At 40.4% G+C, this 6,000-nt stretch overlaps 1 non-coding gene across 1 annotated transcript; it reads right to left on the bottom strand.

Moving 5' to 3' along the window:
• Positions 1-334: 334 nt before the first annotated feature.
• LOC119943020 lies at positions 335-472 on the bottom strand. The gene has a single exon (XR_005455507.1). It is a non-coding gene; the product is annotated as a small nucleolar RNA SNORA7 (small nucleolar RNA).
• Positions 473-6,000: the final 5,528 nt, after the last annotated feature.

The following is a 6,000-nucleotide window of genomic DNA, read 5'->3' as shown; positions in this document are numbered from 1 at the left end:
TGATGTGCATATCACTATAATCCTATTTATTCTGATAGTATTGACACCTGTCTACTTGTTTTGTTTTGTTGTCTGCCTCCCCCCTTCTAGACTGTGAGCCTGTTGCTGGGTAGGGGCCGTCTCTTTATGTTGCCGATTTGTACTTCCCAAGCGCTGAGTACAGTGCTCTGCACACAGTAAGCGCTCAATAAATATTTTTGGATGAATGAATGAATAGAGTTTTCTTGGTAAAAATACAGAAGTGGTTTTCCATCGCCTCCTTCTGCGCAGTAAATTTAAGTCTCCACCCTCGACTCTCTCCCATGTCGCTGTTGCCCAGAACAGGTGAGTTTTGGCTTGTAGCAAATTGCCTTTCACTCGCTAGCCATTGCTCAGGCTAAGAATGGAATGATTATGCCTCTGCTTGACTCTCCCTCCCATAGTCGAGACTGGAAGAGTACTGGAAACTCTCCAGGTGTGATCCTGAGAGGGAGGAAAATCTGTAGATCAAGCTAAATTAAAAACGTGCAGATACAATGAAAAAGGGCCACAAGAGGCTGATTTAGATTTCTAAAGAAATAGAATATAATCAATCAATATAATCAATATTATAATGGCCAGTTGGGCACGGGAAGCAGCATGGCCCAATAGAAAGGGAGTCAGAGTATGGTACTCATTGAGCGCTTACTATGTGCAAGAGCACTTAATGCAGTGTATTAAGTACTTGGGTGAGTACAATATACGAAATTAGCGGTCACGATCCCTGCCCATAACAAACGCACAGTCTAGAGGAGGAGACAGACATGAATATAAATAAATAACTTATAATATATAATTTAAGTATTTAAATATAAAGCATTTGAGTGTCAGGTAATCCTACTTATGGCTGAATGTTGATAGTGAGTCAAATTTTCCCTCTGGAACCAGTTGCACAGGTCTGAATGAGACTGCTGGGAAGGAATGTTAAAAACTTTGTGTCAAAATGTTTTGGATGGATTGTATTTACCTGATAATAAACATGCAAAACAATGAGACAAAATCTTCTTTGGTAACCAAGATAAATATTGCTTTGGTTTCCCCCTTCTAGACTGTGAGCCCACTGTTGGGTAGGGACTGTCTCTATATGTTGCCAACTTGTACTTCCCAAGTGCTTAGTACAGTGCTCTGCACACAGTAAGCGCTCAATAAATACGATTGATTGATTGATTTAAAAGCTAAAGTTTCTCTGATTGCTGTCAAAATACCGAAGCCGATTCATAAATAAAAAAGGCTGAATGTCTTATTTTCAAGTGAATTACCATGACATTTTTAATTATGTCTACTATTTCAAAAATTGTATAAACTACCCGAGATTTTACCTTGTAATTCTTTATAGTATTCTACTTAGAGTTTTTTCAAAACCTCAAGACAGGCTGACTTTGTACCAGTTCTTCAGGAGGCTATTTTTATCTTCATGTGTACTCTGCCTACTCAGGATCTGACAGGGCCATCGTGGCTGAGGAGATTGGTGACATTTGCTGGGATCACGGGTTTTCAGCTTTTGTGCTTTAGGTAGAACTATTGCATTAAACAATGATTAATCTGAAATTCTTCGTAGTGGATAACCAGAAATTATTTATGATATCAAATCTAAACAGCTCTAGACTATTTAGAAAGTTCAGCAGCAGTTTTCATGAGAGTGGGCGGTTCTAGTTCTTTATATTGTTCTCTACTAACTGATGTGCACAATGAAGCTTTTGTTTTCACGAGCTGGTTTTTCTTTAGCTAGCAGTTCTATTAACTGAAACTTGAGTATTCACTTCAACTGTGCATTCGCCCATTGTTTTTGGTTTTTGAAAATAATTCGTGGAACAACAGTTATGAATCTGTAGATATGTGAGGAAACAATTGCAATTTTAATTTTTTAGGAAAGTAGCTCCATTTTAGTACATAATTATCCCTACATTTTACTGTGACTATTATGCTGGCAGGATGTTTTTTTAACTTTCGAGTGCAGTGAATTTAATGGTTAGTTCCACTTTTTAGTAAAAGTAATAAAATGTTTTCTCAAACGTATATATGTATATATGTCTGTACAGATTTATTACTCTATTTTACTTGTACATATTTAATATTCTATTTATTTTGTTAATGATGTGCATCTAGCTTTAATTCTATTTGTTCTGTCGACTTGACACCTGTCCATATGTTTTGTTTTGTTGTCTGTCTCCCCCTTCTAGACTGTGAGCCCGTTTTTGGGTAGGGACCGTCTCTATATGTTACCACCTTGTACTTCCCAAGCGCTTAGTACAGTGCTCTGCACACAGTAAGCACTCAATAAATACAATTGAATGAGTGAATATATATATGTATATATGCTCCTTTCCTTTTTTTACAATTCCTAAATAAATTGTGTTTATATATGGTGTATAGAATTCAACCCATTGTGGACAGTTAATAAAAGTTAAGACTATGAGTGGAAATCTTGTTTATTAGATTTTTTTGGTGCAGATTACTTCATAACTGTAATTTTTATTCAGTTTATTTATGTAAATAATATCTATCCCCAATAATTAGTTTTGTTTAGCATATAGACAATGCCTCCACAGTCTGGCAGTTGAAGAGATAAATCTAAGAGCACTGAGGAGTTGAAAGATATTGATTAAGAAAGTCCCTAGCCCGTTGGTTCTCACCCCTCTTCCAAGTTTCATTTTCAATTTAGTTAAAAGGCCGGGCAGGTTGTGAATATTGCTCCTATTACACTGATTAGAGGAAGCACTAGTTCTTTTAGCAGGGATTTTAGGTCTTGATAAATGCGGATGTAAATTATGTTGAAAGTAGTGATTTAGAGGCTCTGGTTTCTCACTCTTTCTTCCTCTTTGTAATTCAACACAGAGATGCCATGGAATCTTTTGACAAAACGAATCCTAAGGAACTGGAGTAGGAAAAGAACAAAAGCACCTTTTATGTTTCAGGGAGAACACCAAAAAAATCCCCCCAAACGAAAAACCTAAACAGACTCCTATGTTCCTTTTGTTTGAAGACTACACATTTGCAGGGAAGAGGTGGGTGTCTTGGTCTTAAAATATCCAATCCTGCAGAATGTTAAAAGTTTATTCAAAAAGGAAGTGGGTTCTGAAAGAGAAATAAAGGTGCAGACTAGATGCCTGACTTTTTCTGAAAGCACTTGTTCTTGCCGGAATGACTACTATGTAAAGAACTTTTCGAAAGCATAATCAAGCACAAGAATGGAATGATGTCAGCAGAAGGGCTTAGAGAAGCAGCGTGGCTCAGTGGAAAAAGCACGGGCTTTGGAGTCAGAGGTCATGGGTTCAAATCCCGGCTCCACCACTTATCAGCTGTGTGACTTAGGGCAAGTCACTTAACTTCTCTGGGCCTCAGTTCCCTCATCTGTAAAATGGGGATGAAGACTGTGAGCCCCACGTGGGACAACCTGATCACCTTGTAAATTCCCCAGTGCTTAAAACAGTGCTCTGCACATAGTAAGCGCTTAATAAATGCCATAAAAAAGGGCCCGCCAGTCAATTTGCAACTCTTGGATTTTTTAAAATGGTATATGTTAAGCTCTTACTATGTGTCAAACACTGTTTTAAGTGCTGGGGTAGATACAAGTTAATTAGGTTTGACACAGTCCCTGTCCCTCATGAGGCTTACAGTCAAAGTAGGAGGGAGAATGGGTATCCCCATTTTACAGTTGAGGAACTGAGGCACAGAGAAGTTAAGTGACTTGCCTAAGGTCTCACAGCAAACAACTGTCAGAGCCAGACTTAGAACCCAGATTCTTCGACTCCCACGCCCGTGCTCTCTCCACTAGGACATGCTGCTTCTCTCTATATTTATCAAGGAGTGGAGTTTTAGAGAAAATTTGTGAATGTCTAACGTAAGGAAAGAGGGGGAGAGAAGGAAGAATTAATCTCATTTCTAAGACATTTCTCTCCTTATTTTGCACTGTGGCCATGGGAGGGAGTGGGAAAAGGATGGAATGGGGCTACTCATAGGCATCAAAATGCTGCTCTATTGTTTTATCATCATCAATCATATTTATTGAGCACTTACTATGTGCAGAGCACTGTACTAAGCGCTTGGGAAGTACAAATTGGCAACATATAGAGACAGTCCCTACCCAACAGTGGGCTTACAGTCTAAAAGGGGGAAACAGAGAACAAAACCAAACAGACTAACAAAATAAAATAAATAGAATAGCTATGTACAAGTAAAATAAATAAATAAATAAATAAGTAGAGTAATAAATATGTACAAACATATATACATATATACAGGTTTATCTTTGTTACCTACTTATATCCAGATTGTCAACCCAAATTATAAGCTTCTCCTGGGTAGGGACTGTTTCAATTAATGTCTTCTGTGTATTTTCCCAGGGGTCTAGTACAGTGCTAGGCCCCCGAATAGCTGCTCAGTAAAAGTTAGTAATGAGACAATAACTCCATTGGTTGATGGAAGCCCCTGACCCATCTGGTAATTGCCGCAGCTTTTGTTTGAACTACATTTCCGGCTTCACTCATCTCAGATCACTAACAAGGTCTGTGAGCTTCCAAGCGGCCCCTGAAAAGAGTTCCTATGCAGAGCTGAAAATAACTAAAGTCAGGTCTTTGTTTCCCACTTAGTGCTGTGTGACCATGGGCAAGTCATTTAACATCTCTGTGCCTCAGTTTCTGCATCAGTGAAATAGGGTTTAAATACCTGTTCTCCTTCTTAATTTAGACCGGGAGCCCCATGTGGGACAGAAACTGTGTCTGACAGGTAATCTTGTAACTAACTCATAGATTAGTACAATGTTTGGCACATAGGAAGTGCTTATCAAACCACTATTATTATTAGGTCTTCAAAGTTTGTCTGTCTGCATCCCCAAGCTTGGTTCCACTTGCTTCCCTCCTTAAAAGCCTTCCTGCTTTTTTGCCCTCACATTCAAAATGAAAAGTTGGCATCTACGATGGAGAAGCAGCATGGCGAAGTGGATAGTGCACAGGCCTGGGAATCAGAAAGTCATGGGTTCTAATTCTGACACTGTCACTTTTCTGCTGTGTGATTTTGGGTAAGTCACTTCACTTCTTTGGGCCACGGTTACCTCATCTGTAAAATGGGATTGAGACTGCGAGCCCCACGTGGGACAGGGACTGTGTCCAACCCAATTTGCTTGTACCCACCCCAGCGCTTAATACAGTGTCTGGCACTTAGTAAGCGCTTAACAAATGCCATTGTTATTATTAATGATTATTATTAATGAATGCTTTCTAGCCCAAGCTTCTTTACTTTGAGAGAGGTCAGCAACTGGGGCATGCAGTTCTAGTTCTTTAATGTTTCCATCTCCTTGGGAAGAGTAGGCAGTAAAACCCTCTCGCCCAACACTGAAGATCTGCCCAGTCTGGACTCTCTTGGCAGCTGCACATTCTTTATGGAAGCACAGCAGACAACTCTACTTGAATGTCCTCCCGCCATCTAAAACTCAACATGTCCAAGACAGAGCTTCTTATCTTCCATCCCAAACCCTGTCCTTTCCCTGACTTTCTCATCACTGTGGACAGCACTACCATCCTTCCCACCTCACAAGCCCGCAATCTTGGTGTCAACCTCGACTCCGCTCTCTCATTCGGCCCACACATCCAATCCGTCACCAAAACTTGCCGGTCTCACCTCCACAACATCGCCAAGATCTGCCTTTTCCTCTCCATCCAAACCGCTACCTTGCTGGTTCAATCTCTCATCCTAACCTGACTGGATTACTGCATCGGCCTCCTTTCTGACCTCCCAACCTCCTGTCTCTCCCCACTTCAGTCCATACTTCAGTCTGCTGCCCGGATTATCTTTCTACAGAAACACTCAGGTCATGTCTTCCCCCCTCCTCAAAAATCTCCAGTGGTTGCCTATCAAGCAAAACTCCTCACTATTGGCTTCAAAGCTCTCCATCACCTTGCCCCTTCTTACCTCACCTCCCTTCTCTCCTTTTTCGGCCCGCAAAGTCCACTCCTCTTGTGCTAACCTTCTCACTGGGCCTCTTCA

This window comes from Tachyglossus aculeatus, chromosome 21, assembly GCF_015852505.1.
Source record: "Tachyglossus aculeatus isolate mTacAcu1 chromosome 21, mTacAcu1.pri, whole genome shotgun sequence".
Classification (NCBI taxonomy): Eukaryota; Metazoa; Chordata; class Mammalia; order Monotremata; family Tachyglossidae; genus Tachyglossus; species Tachyglossus aculeatus.
The sequence above is the reverse complement of the archived record's forward strand: the minus strand, read 5'-3'. Positions and strand labels throughout refer to the sequence as shown.